General features: G+C 54.3%; 1 long non-coding RNA gene across 1 annotated transcript; it reads left to right on the forward strand.

The window, feature by feature from the left end:
• The first annotated feature begins 523 nt into the window (after positions 1-523).
• LOC144375557 (uncharacterized) lies at positions 524-12,310 on the forward strand. The gene is made up of 2 exons (XR_013435617.1): positions 524-1,843; positions 12,146-12,310. It is a non-coding gene; the product is annotated as an uncharacterized LOC144375557 (long non-coding RNA).
• Positions 12,311-13,752: the final 1,442 nt, after the last annotated feature.

Here is a 13,752-nt window from a genome sequence, read left to right on the forward strand (position 1 = left end):
TGGGGAAAGTAAACAGACTCACCGACCTCCAAGTTCTTCACCCACCAGATGGCTCCATCCTCCTGCAGAGAGGTGTGTGAGGAGCTGGTGAGCTGGGCACCTGCGGTCCAGGTGCAGTGTGTAGTGCGGGGTAGCGCTCCATCTTTGGACACAGTTCCCTTCCTTCCATATCCCATCTCAGATGCCCCAACTGATGCCCCTGCCATCCTATGGATGCATTCCAGAATAATGTGCCCCTCGTGGCCAGGACTAAGATAGGAGCAATCACACACACAAGCCCACACATTCTCACACACACACACACACACATACAACATATATGCATATACACACAAACAGCACACACATGCACATACACAAATGTGCATAGGCAAACAGGTACCCCAGTCCAGTAGATGTTGGGGGGGGGCCTGTGGATGTTTGTCTCTCTAGACTGAGCTCCTGTAGGATAAAAGCACATCTGACCTGTCGTTGGGTCCCCTGAGCGTGACTGGCACATTTTCATTCCTTTGTTTGTATTCACCATGCACACAGTAGGCCTTCTTGTTTCACCCAGCAGAAAGGTCGAGGGCAGAGATATCCTCAGGAAAACCAGCCACCTCAGGCCTTCTGGTTCCAACAGAAGCTTCAGGGCTCGGCTGATAGGCCGAGGGACAGGTCACAGATTGCATCTAAACCACACTGCCCAGCCGTCCCAGCACCTCCACCCCCAGGTCCCCAGAGTTTGCCAAGTCACTGCTCAGAGCAGAAAGTCCCGCAGCCCTGGCTGTGGGGCTGGAGCAGAGTGGGGCAGAAGGAAGAAAGCCTTGGGGACCAGATTCCCACCCGGGCCTGAATGTTGGGAGCTGCCCGGGACAGGAGAGTCCTAGGAACTGGGGCAGGTGGTTGAGATCATATGAACTCTGTCCTTTCTTCTGGTACCAGGCCAAAGGGGAGATAAGTCAAGCCAACTGGAGCCTCTCAAACTGGAGCCACGGCTCCTAAGAAGAGCTCAGAACAAAGCCCCAAATCCCAAGAAAGGGCTGGGGGTTCCAGAATAGGACACAGAAAGCAGAGGGCTCAGGACCCACTCACCTGCCCAGCACCCCCAGCCCCCAAGCACAGCACTGAGACCTCCCTTATCACCTGCAGAAGGCCGGGGCCGCGGGTAGCTCTGTGCAGTGCTGTGCTGTGCTGAACACGCCTGTGCTTGTGTGGCTCATGTGCAGACTCGGTGCAGGGATGTGACTAGGGACTGCACGTTTGTGCAAGGATTCAGTGAGAGTGGTGTGGATATGTGAGCGGGCGTGTGTGTGTGTGTGTGTGTGTGTGTAGCACACACAAAGCAGCCCACAGTCCAAACCCAGTCCAACTGCGGCTGCCAAGAATGAGGTGATAGGGCACCTCATCACCACAGTGACAGAGCACTGCCCGGCATGCACCAGGCCCTGGGCTCCGGCAAGGGGGGAAGATGGGCGATTCTAGTCCTCCGGCTTCCAGGAGTCCCCTCAGCCCAAGCAAGGTGCTGGTGCTCTTGGGGAGAGCTCTCTAGTTTGGTCCTTTGGCAGAAACAAGAGCCGTGGAACTGCAGATCCCCTCGTGAGAACGCTCAAGCTGAGCGCTGTCACCTGACAGGCGCAGACGATGCACAGGAAGACAGGAGCTGCGCTCCAACCTGCAGAGATGGGACCTGGGAAAGACCAGGGACAGGCCCTCCGCTCTGCTCAGCCCCTGCTCCTCCCCACGCCTGCCAAAGCTGGGGGACTCGGGACCAAGGAATGGGTGACGCTAGGGCCAGAGCTGGCCGTACCCTGCTCCCTGAAACACAGTACTGCCAAGGACCGAGACCACGTGGGCCCTCCAGGTGGGCATCTTTTTATTTATTTACTTATTTGTTTTCTGATACTAAAATTGAGCCCAGAGGAACTTAACCACGAGCCACATCCCCAGTCCTTTCGAAAAAAAAATAAAATAAAATAAATAAATATATATATATATATATATATGTATGTTTAGTTGTAGTTGGACACAATACCTTTATTTTATTTATTTTTATGGGGTGCTGAGGATCGAACCCAGGACCTCGAATGTGCTAGACACTCTACCACTGAGCCACAACCCCAGCACCCCCAGCCCTTTTTTAAAAATTTTTTATTTAGAAAAATAAAAAAATTAGGCTCTCACTAAGTAGCTTAGAGCCTCACTAAGTTGCTGAGGCTGACATTGAAACTTGCCATCCTCCTGCCTCAGCCTCCAGAGTTACTGGGATTGCAGGCGTGCGCCACTGTGCCCAGATCAGCTGGGCCTCTTGGAGCCTGTTGTTTCCCCCTGAGCCCAGTGGTCTCTGAGCCCCAGTTAACTTGTCCCTGCCACCTGATTCCTGCCCCAGACAGACCCCTGGCTGTCCAGGTCATCCTCCTTTCCAGGAGGACCACTGCCCCAGCTCCAGGATCAAGCCCCGGGGTTTACTCAGCCCCAGTCCAGGGCAGGTGTGGGCCTGGATCCAGCCTCTGCAGCCCCATGGAACACTGTTCTTTAAGGACCTGTGTGCCTGATCCTGGATGGGGGGCACAGAGGGAGCTGGGCCTGGCCCTGCCCTGCCCTGCCCTGCCCTGCCCTGCCCAGCCCTGCCCAGCCCTTGAGGTGCTCAAAGACAAGTAAATGGACCACTTCAGAGCAGAATCTTCCTGGCAAGCAAGCGCTCACCCATTCCTAGGATTGAAGGAGGGGAGCTCCTGGGACCTGGGAGTTTGTGATATGAGGACCCCTGGGAGGCCTGAGATGAAGCAGGTCAGCTCGAGATGGAGTAGGTGCCACGCAAGGGCCCTGCCAACTCCACAACATGAGGGGGTTTGTTCAGGTTTCTGCATGCAGCAGACTTGAGTTTCAGTTCAGTTTCTGCCATTTAGCTGTGTGACCTCAGGCAAGTCATTCAACCTCTCTGAGTCTCAGTTTTTACATCTACAAAATGGGGATAGTTATACTTACCTTGACTGGATTTGGAGATTAAATGAACTGACAAATGCAAAGCCCTTTACAAACAGCTGCTTTCAAGGAAGCCAGGCAGAGCAGTATCCGTGCTGATTATGAGCACGGGAAGACTCCTCTCTGAGGTGCCATTCACCCCCTTACTTCCTCTCTCCCTAGGCAGCCCTTGCTCGGTGCCCCCTGGGAACATGCAGACAATGTCCCACCCCCACTGCTGTCAGGAAGGAGTGCCCAGTGGCCTTCTGCATGGTCTCCTTGGGAATCCCAGGCCCCGGACACTGAGGATAATGAGGAGGTGGGAGGGGGCTGCCAAACCCTGCAGGGGAGCCCATCCATCCCCGAGTGAACAGGCTCCGGCCCCCCACCCTCCCTCTCCTTTAAATAACCCAGATCTGTTGCTCAGTTGTCTCCAGGCAACCCCACGGCAGCTCCCAAGGACGCCTGGCGCTGCCAGAGCCATTTATGAAGATGCTGCAGGGAGGGGGGGGGTCAGGGAGGGGGTCGACGGAGCCTCCAAGGGGCCTTCATGTGACAAGCTCCCAGTCCCCAGGAACGGAGCTCCTGGGTGACACCCCCCTGAGCCATGGGCAGGGGTGAGTGTTTGCTTGCCAAGAAGATTCCAGGGGGGTTAGGCCCCCCCAAACTTACAGGGAAGATCCTGGACGATGTGAGACTTGGGACACACAGGAGCCCACGCAGTGCCTTGGGAAGGTCACTGGCCAGGCCACCTCCCTCTCTGAGCCTCAAAAAAACCTTAGTGCTACAAGATGGCTTTGGGGAGGGTGAGAAGGAAACACCCCCACCCTTTTTGGTAGCACGTGTCCATTTTGAGAGGTGGAGCCTGGCTGGGCCTTGCGGCCTGTGCCTGTAGTCTCAGCCACTCAGGAGGCTGAAACAGGAGGCTTGCAAGTTCAAGGCTAAGTTCAGCAACTTAGTGAGGCTGTGAGCAACTTAGCAAGGCCCTGTCTCAAAATAAAAAATAAAAAGGGCTGGGGGTGTAGCTCCAGGGTTAAGCACCCTTCGGTTCAATCCCCAGAACCATTATAGAGGAAGAAGAGGAGGAGGAGGAGGAGGAGGAGCAGCCTGGGGAGGCACACGCATGTGTGCAAACTGACAGCTGGACAAGGCTCCTCCGTGTTTTCTGTGGTGAGCGACTGGAAAACCGAAAGGTTTGTCCACCGAGAGAGGACTGGCCACAGTATGGAGCCCACAGAAACTAGAAATATCACACGGCTATTTTAAAACAGAAGGCAGATGTATGTGGGCTGGGGAAAGCTATCTCTAGCGTGGTGTCAGGGTCTGGAGGTGGACATGGGGGACGGTCAGGGTGGTGGAGTCCAGGATAGTGGAGTGCTGGAGGCTGCCAAGGTGCCTGTGTCGAGGAGAGTGGACGACAGGCCTAACCACCCAGCCAGGCACACACACAGAAGGTGGAGCGGCCGTGGAAACACTCTGGGGCGAAGGTCAGCCTCGCCGCCACTGGTGGAGAGACACCACTGGTGGAGAGACACGTGCAGAATGCCAGCATCGCTTTTTTTTTTTCTTTTCTTTTTTTTTTTTTTTGGTACTGGGGATCGAACTCTTTACCACTGAGCCACATCCCCAGCCCTATTTTGTATTGTATTTAGAGACAGGGTCTCACTGAGTTGCTTAGGGCCTGGCTAAGTTGCTAAGGCTGGCTTTGAACTTGCAATCCTCCTGCCTCGGCCTCCTGAGCCACTGGGATGACAGGCAGCCACCACCACATCTGGCTCCACAATTGCTTTTTTTTTTTTTTTGGTGTGTGTGTGTGTGTGTGTGTGTGTGTGTGTGTGTGTGTGTGTGTGCTGCTGGGGATGGAACCCAGGGCCTGGTGCATGCCAGGCAAGCACTCTACCAACGGAGCTATTTCCCCAGCCCCATCAGCCCTTTTTATTTTTTTATTTTGAAACAGAGTTTCACTAAGTTGCTTAAGGCCTCACTAAATTACTGAAGCTAGACTTGAATTTGTGATCCTCTTGCCTCAGCCTCCTGAGTTGCTGGGATTACAGGCGTGGTCCACCAGGCTTGGCTCTATTTTTAAATAATAAAAAATTAAATCATATTTAGATTCATAGGCTCAATTAAGTTATATTCCAGATCAACCTCTGGAAGTTTCCCAAGAGGACCTATCCCTAGAAGGGGAACTTGGGCCTGGGACAGGAAGGTGACTTCCCTTCTACTGTCCTTTTGTACAGATGGAATTTTTTATCTCATGCACTTATGATATATATTTGATTATTAAGCCATTTTTAATTTAGGTTTGGAGCACTTTTGTGTATGCAGTAATGTGGAAAATAGCATGATCAATTCTGTGAACCACCGACTAGATGTAACGCTGTCGAGATTCGCCTCTGGGGCTCCTCTACCCTGTCCTTCTTTTGGTTTTCTTCTAAAGCAACCAGACCTCACAGCATGTCACCCCTCCCTGTGTCAGAATGCGGGACCTGATGAAGGCAGTGCACAGAATCAAAGCCTCAGAGGCCAGCCAGTGTACCCTGCCCCACCTGGAGGAAGCCCTGGACTAAGTCCCCTGAGGCTAGTGGTCACCTGTCTCTGCTTGACTGTTCCCAGGGACAAAGAATTCATTACCCAGCCCAGTCTCTTTCTTTGTCCTCAGGACTGAGAGCTAGTCTTCTCAGAGGGGACCAATACTATCCTACCTGCCTCTGCAGGCACCCAGCAGAGACAAGGGCTACTCGAGGTCACAGGGAATGGCCCAGTTCATCTCTGTTCATCTTGAGAACAAACAGGCTGTGCCCTGTGCTGCACGCAGGAGGATCACAAGTTCAAGGCCAGCCTCAGCAACTTAAAGAGATACTGTCTTGAAAATTATTGGGGCTGGGAATGTAACTTAAAGGGTCACCAAAGCTCTGCTGGAAGTCCACTCCAGGCACCCCCAGGCCAACAGAGACGAGCATGCACTGTCCTGCAGTTAGGAGTAAACCTGGAGCCAGGACAGGGCAGTCGTTCCCCGCCTGCCTGTGTGCCTGAGTCACCCCTGAGCCCTGGGTGGGCCTGAGTAGCAAGTGTCTGATGTTCAGCTCCCAGGCATCTTCTGGCTGCACCAGGATCACAGACCCTTAGCCGTCCGTCTGTCCCAGGCTAGAATATTCCCAACTCACCAGCAGGGGCCTGGGCCATGCCAACTCCTCTTAACTGAAGGATGTCTGGCAGAGGTTCAGCAGGAGCACACACAGCCGGCCAACCCCAGGGGGGCTCTCCAGGGCTTGAGGCAGTGATTCAAAGCTCACCTTCAAGGTGGGCTCTGCAGTCAGGTAGCCAGGTCTGAATGCCAGCTCTGACCCCTCCCAACCACGTGCCCTGTGGCAAGTGAGTCTCCCTGAGCCCTTTTTATTTTTTATTTTTAAATATTTATTTTTTAGTTGTAGGCAGACATAATATCTTTATTTCATTTTTATGGGGTGCTGAGGTTTGAACCCAGTGCCTCATGTGTGCTAGGCGAGCACTCCACCACTGAGCCGCAACCCCAACCCCTTATTTTTTTATTTTATACACAGGTCTCACTAAATTGCTGAGGCTGGCTTTGAATTTGTGATCCTCGGGCCTCAGCCTCTGCAGCCGCTGGGTGTGCACCAGGTGTGCACTGAGTGTGGCAGATACGCCCCACCAAGCCCTGAGCCCTTTTCCTCATCCTCTAGAGGGTGGTGCCCAGTCCTGCCTCACTGGGTGTAAACCACGGCAGAGTGAGTTCTCAGGGTCTCTCCCTGGTCCCTGGCTGCCTCCTGCCCTGGCTCTCCTCACACCAGTCCACTGTGCTCTGTCCTCTACATGATGTCCACGAGAAAGCATGGGCAGGGCTGCTCTCAGAGCCGGCAGGGGAGGGTCTCTAAAGAAACACCGCTTCCTTCCAAGCCATCCTGGTGCCCATCCCTGCCCTCTTCCTGGGCCAGGCAACCCCTCTCACCAAGAGGGAAATAGGGGCAGACCTGATAGCGCTGTGACCAGATAGGGTCCCTGACCAGGCTTCGAGAGACCGAATCCAAACCTAATTCCTGTCTCCCCTGAATCCAACCTCATTCCTGTCTCCCCATGCCTGCACCAGGCAAGTCCAGGGACATCCCTGGGCCTTGGTCTCCTCATCTGTCATCTACCTTGCACATAAACACCAGGTACTCTTTTCAGAACCTATCTGCAGCAGGCGGGTGGACAAACTGTCCACCTGATGGAAGGTGACAAACTTCAGACGACCGTGGAGACACTGTTGGAATGAGTGCCTGAGGTCAAGGCCACGGGGCTCTTGTGAGGATTTAAGCTAACTCCCCACCTGTTATGGTTTGGATCAGGAATGTCCCCTGGGGCTCCGGGGACAGCAGTGTCCACGAGTTGGGCTTCGGGAAGCGATGGCATCGCGAGGGCTCTGATTTCTTTGAGGGATTAATCCATCGAGGGAGTCATGATGGAATGGACTCATGGGAGTTGGAGGAAACTAGGAGGAGGGGCCTTACTGGGGGGAGGGTAGGTCACTGGGGCAGGCCAGTGTCCCACCACCTAGCCTGCTGCCTGACAGATCTTGGCTCTGTTCCACCGTGACCTTCTGCCATGATGCTGTGCCTCACCACAGCCCAGAGCAACGGAGTCAGCTGACCATGGACTGAAACCAGGAGCCAAAACGAACCTTTACTCCTTTAAATTGACTTTGTCGGGTATTTTGTCACAGCAACCAAAAGCTGACTGATACACCACTTCACTCCGGAGTCCCCCTGCGGGGCTCCTAGCCTTTCCTGAGTGCTTCCCAAGTGCTGGGTACCACGTTGGACTTCAGAGTCACCATCTCATTCCTCCCCAAACCCCAAGGCATTTTCCATTACTATTCTCAATTTACAAATGAAGAAACTGAGGCCCAGAGCCCTTGAGGAATCTGCCCAACCCTCCCCCAGCCTAGAGCCCTTATGCCCCGCCACCAGCCTGCTGCCGGACTTGCATCGCCCTGTGGCAGCAGCTCACCCCCTTGGAGACCGCCTGCTTTCTGCAGAATCCTGCAGGGGGGAGGGGAGTTAGGTCAGCCTCCATCCTTCTTCTCACATGAATTTGACACCCACTTCCCAGTCACTTCACACACACACCCACACACACACACACACACACACAGGGACCACCAGAACACACAGACCTCCTCCCAGGGGTCTGCCTCTCAAATATTTGAGAAATGCCATCTCCCGATGGGCCCAGACCTGCAGCTCAACACCCCGGGGCTCTCCAGGACGGTGGGAACCTGCAGGACCAAAAGAGCCGCCATGGTCCTTCTACCCCCAGGTGCCCCTGAGGGGGGTCTCTTCCATGGGGGTCAGCAGAAGAATGAAGGGCTTCTCTGTCTCACCCAGCCACTCTGGTACTGCCCAGAAGCTCCTCCGGGCTCTGACTTCACACCTAGCTGGCACTTTACATGGAGAGACCCCCCCCCCTCCCAGCCTGCCACCTGTCACACTCTGCACTCCACATCTTTGAAGAGGCAGAAGGAGGCAGGGAAATGGCTGGACTGCTGGAGGCTGCCTGGGGAGGGGAGGCGGCCAGGGCGGGGGTGGGCAGCCAGTGCCAGGCCGGAAGGAAAGGGGGCAGGAAAGCCCCGGGTCTGGCTGGGAGATGGAGCCCTGGGTGTCTTCTCTCCAATTCCTGTCTTTTCTCTTCAAATGAGTCCACGTTCTCTCACTTCCTCTTACCAAGGTCTCTACCATCGTCCCCCGGGGGAAAAATCCACAATTAAATAATTAATGTAAAATAATGATAATTCGTGTATGATGGGGATGAAGTTTCAGTCTGGGGACTGAAAAAGTTCTGGAAACTGATGATGGTGACGGTTGCCCAATCCGAATGCACTTAAAGCCACTGTAGCATTGAACCATTAAAAGTGGTTCAAGTGTTAAATTTTATGTTCTGTATGTTTTACCACAATTTTAAAAAAAGCCCCCAGAATGAGAAACAAAACAAGACAAAGCCAAAAAGACCTCCCCAAGAAGAAGTCCCCAGGGGTCCTGAAGTCAGGCCTGATTCTGGAAGATCAGTGTGCTGAGATGGGGACCCCACACGGCGTACGCAGGGGAGCCTGGAACCCAGACAGTCCCCAGGGAAAGGGGCATGGCCAGGCCAAGGGAAGTCAAGAGACCCCCCAGCCTCAGCTCCAGGGTGCCACCAGGGCAGAGCTGGCTGGCCCCAGGACACACAGAAAGTTGGTCACAGAGCTGAGCTGAAGCCTGAGTGGATCCAGCTCTGAGCCACGCTGGGGGGGAAGGAAGGCTGTAGGGCTCCTCCTGCCGCACCTCAAGCCTCGGAGGTCCCCTAAGTCCTTCACTGCACCTTTGCAGCCTGGCCACCAAGCCTTCCCCACTCCCCGGACGGCAGCATGATATCATGGAGGGGGTCAGCCTTCGGAGTCAGACAGGCCTGCCTGCCTCCTGGCTGTACCTCGTAAGTATGTTCCTCAGACTCAGGCCCCTCCTCTGTAAGATGGGTACACGGAGGTGGAATTGCACGTTATCTTCAGGATTGCAGCAAATGGCATCATACCTATGGAGGACCTGCCACATAGTAGGTGCTTAATAAATATTCTCTCTCTTCCCTCCCTGGGACCCAGGACCTTCTGCCTAAAATAGAGTCAGCAGTGTCCCCCTCAGCCACTCCCAGGTAACTGGGTTAAAATCATTCCTTCTCTGAGCCTCAGTTTCCCCACCTATAAAATGAAAGGGTAGAATGAGAAGCTCCTCCACTGGCTCCTATAATCTATTAAAACTCAATGCACAGTTTGTAGGGCCTGATTGGCATAAGAATGCCTCCCACAGCTTTATTCAGAGCAGACAGAAACTTGGAAACAGATGTTTATCTAGAAAAGAATGGAAGCTGGGCATGGTGGCGCACGCCTGTAATCCTAGCAGCTCAGAGGCTGAGGCAGGAAGATTGTGAGTTCAAAGCCAGCCTCAGCAACTCAGTGAGATCCTGTCTCTAAATAAAATACAAAAAAAAGGGCTGGGGATATGACTAGTGGATAAGCACCCCTGGGTTCAAGCCCCAGTACCAAAAAGAAAAAAAGATAAAAAGAGAGACAGACAAAGGGAGAAGAATGGATAAATAAATTGTGATGGTGTCTTATCATGGAACACTACCTAGCAATTATAATGAATGAACTGCCAATATCAGCAAAACATCATCGGTCAAAGTCACAGAACTAATGATGAGTGAAAGAAGCCAGATTCAAGGGTCATATAAGATTCAGCTGTGGACAGTAGCCCATGCCTGTCGCTGGGAAGTGACTTGGGAGGCGGAGGCAGGAGGATCACAAGTTCAAGGCCAGCCTCAGCAATTTAGAGAAACTCTTTAATTAAAATAAAAGAGCTGGATGTCTCTCAGTGTAGAGGGTCCCTGGGTTCCATCCCCAGCACACCAGCCCCCACATACACAAATTAATTAAAATTCTGCAAGTGTGGTCCTTCTCATGGCCTTTGAGCTTGCCGGTCCCTCTTCCTGGAATGCCCCTCCTCCAGGGCTTCCTTCTTTCCAGTCGGGAAAGGCTGCTTCCTTGGAGAGGGTTCCCTGTCCCCACCTACGGGGCCCCTGGGTCCCCAGCATGGCCACTCATTACTGGCTGTTTTCCTTGCTGGTTTGCTTCTTGCTTCTTGTCATCTCCTCCACCAGGACATGTTCTCCTGGGTTCATCTTGTTTCCAGGTGCAGCTGTTCCTGGCACATAGTAGGTGCTAAAGACATGTTTGTGGACTGTCACTGCAGCAGGTGAGGCTATGTCTCAGGACTGCATTCCCCTCAAGCTGGTGAGAGGGGATTCATTTTCTGCTTTTTTTGTTCACCCCACAATCATCTGAGAGAGGCCTACTAGGTGCCAGGTGCAATCTGAACTTTCTGGGCATCGTGCTGGTGCGGAGGAGAAAGGCCCACATGGGACCGTTCTAAGTGGAGTGTGAGAAACAGGCAAGAGGGCACGTGCCCAGGGCTCCGGGGACACCCAGAAGTGAGAGGCAGACTCAGGGTTGGCTCGGTTTGTGAGTTCCCAGGCCCAGGAGCCAGGGTGTGGTGGCAGCTGCAGCTGAGCAGCAGGAGGGCCTGTGCTTTGGCAGGAAGCCACCCCCTCCTAAAAAGCCAGAGAGCTCCGCCAAGGCCAGCCGCTGGCCCGCTCGTAAGCCTGGTCATCTGTTACCATAACAACTGTCCTGCCAAGCCAGTGCTGGATGCAGCAGGCACAAAGCCAGGGGGGCGACAGGGCATCGGCCAGACCCTCCTGCTCTGGGGGGACGCATTCTAGCTGGGTCAAGGTGCAGTTTGTGAGTTATTTTTGGACTTTTTTTTTCCACATGTGTATGTGTATGCAAGAGCCCCGTGCCACAGCGGGCAGCCTCTCATCCAGCTGGGATTGGGGATTCCAACAGGAGGGAAAGAATTGTTCAATAATAAAACCTGTCATTTCCTGAGCATTTATTACATGCAAAACACTGTTCTAAACATTTTTTTTTTGTACCAGGGATTGAACCAAGGGCACTTAACCACTGAGCCACATTCCCCCTCCCTTTTTTATTTAGAGAAAGGGTCTTGCTGAGTTGCTCAGGGCCTTTGAACTTGAGATCCTCCCGCCTCAGCCTACACAGCTGCTGGGATTAGAGGTGTCTGAATACTTTGGATGTCTTTCCTCACTCTGGCCTCCCAACAGAGGCAGGAGCTACTCTCAAAGAGGTGGAACCTAAAGCACAGACTGGCTAAGAAACTTGCATGAAGTCTAACATCTAGCCAGCCTTTGAACCAGGATTAGAACCAAGAGATGGGCTCCAAAGACTTGAGGGCAGCCTGGAGGAGTGGTCTCTCCCTGGGCCAAGGCAACTTCCTCCCACGCTACTGTCTGAGCTCTGCCCAGCTGGGGAACAAGCAGTTTACATCAGACCTTCAGCTTCAAGTTGCCCGAGTCCCTACAGGAGAAGCAGGTCCACAACCATGAGGCCAAGTCTCACAGAAGCCAGGGAAGTGCAGAGGGCTCTCTGGGGCAGGAAGGCAAAGAGGCAGCCTGTCCCCAGCACCTGCCATTTAGACCTCAGCTCTCCAGTCTGAGGACTGACTTGTAAAAGAAGCCCAGGTCTCGGAGGCCACCTGCTGGACGGATGGCAGTGAGACCAAGCCAACCTCTCTCATCCTCTCCCTCATGACAGGTGCTCCTGGGTGCACACCCTGGTCCTGGAACCCGGATGCAGAGCAACGTCGTCCCCTCAAGGGGCTTTTCCATCTGCGGGAAAGCAAAGAGTAATCCACAGCCCTGCAAACGAAGCCACGGTTACAGCTATCAATAAAGGCCCTGAACAGAAATATGAGGTGCAGTTAGGGAGTGTGAGGTGGGTCTTCTTCAGACAGCCTAGCAAGGGAAGGACTCTCCCAGGAAGTCAGATTTAAACTAAGACTTGCCAAGCAGGGTGGGCGAAAGGGGGCTTCCAGGCAGAGGGAACGGCCAAGGCAAAGGCCCTGAGGTGGAAATAGCACGTGAGGGTCCAGGGACTGAGAGAAGTCTGCAACAGCTGGAGAGCAGGGAGCTGGGGTGGCCAGAGACAGGAGAGAGAAACAACCCTGTTCCAGTGCCTCAGCTCCTTCCGGGAGGCAGGGGGCAAGCAGAGAGGTCACTACAGTGGTCCAGGAGAGGGACAGTGGTGGCTGGGAGCAAGGTGGAGGGAGACCAAGAGGAGTGGGTGGATCCTAGAGACCAGGGTCCACAGGGCTGGTGCAGGATGGGCGGGTGTGGGGCTGGGGAGGCAGGACCCAGGGGTCTGGCTGAGGGCGCAGGCGCAGGGGAGGAGGCGAGTACTTGGATGAGCGCAGTTGAGACACCTTCGAGAAAGCCCAAGAAGATGCGCAGGGAGGCACGTAGCTGGGTCCAGAGGGCCGAGGGGTGGCCTGAGGCGGAGAAAGGGAGGGCGCCCTAGGCATCAGGCTGAGGGTGGGGGAGCCTTAGGGTGGCGGAGACCCAGAGGAGCCAGAGCAGAGCGCAGAGGGGAGGGGACGGGAGCTGGCGCAGTCGGACGGTGAAAGAAGAGCCTGGCACAAAAGCCAAGGGGAGGGGAGATCTCAGCTGTGCCAAGGCGGCTGCGAGGCCCAGCAGAGCTGGAATCAGGCTGGCAACCAGAGTCTCCCACGGCCCAAGTCCCAGCGGAGCGCATGGTGGGCGGGGCCAGGAGTACACAGAAAGGAACGGGGTGAGGAGTGACCACGGGGTGGGGGAGGGGCAGGGAGTGTGGGGGCCTGACCGTGGGCAGCTGGGCTGTGGAAGAGAAGACCGCAGAGAAGAGCTGGCTGTAAAGAGGGGCGCCAGGGCTTGCTGGTGTGCATGGATGGAAACAGCTCTTGGGGTAGGGGCTCAAGGGAGGGGAACAGAGGACTTGGGCAGAATTGCGACCGCTTTCCAATGCCTCTTTCTTCTGTTCCTTCCACTTTCACCCTGGTTCCTGAAGTCCCTCCTATAATCACTACCCTTTCCTCAATAAGGGACACGGAGCCCCAGAGACAGGCCCAAGGTCACAGAGGCTCTGCTTGAGTTTGCTCCTGGCACAGCAGGACATTAGAAGTCTGACCTATTTGGACTCATTGGAAGCCAAGAATCTTGCCAAGGTCCTGTGAGCACATTGACAGGGTCTGGATGACCTTCTCTCCCTGCCAGGCCTGCACAGGCCAGTCCCAGAAATGTCCAGAGGACAGCAGACAGACTAGGTATAGTAGACCCCTGATCTGAGGTGTTGCTTTCCATGGTCAACTTGGTCCAAAAATATTAAAT

Source organism: Ictidomys tridecemlineatus, chromosome 1 (assembly GCF_052094955.1).
Source record: "Ictidomys tridecemlineatus isolate mIctTri1 chromosome 1, mIctTri1.hap1, whole genome shotgun sequence".
Taxonomy (NCBI): Eukaryota; Metazoa; Chordata; class Mammalia; order Rodentia; family Sciuridae; genus Ictidomys; species Ictidomys tridecemlineatus.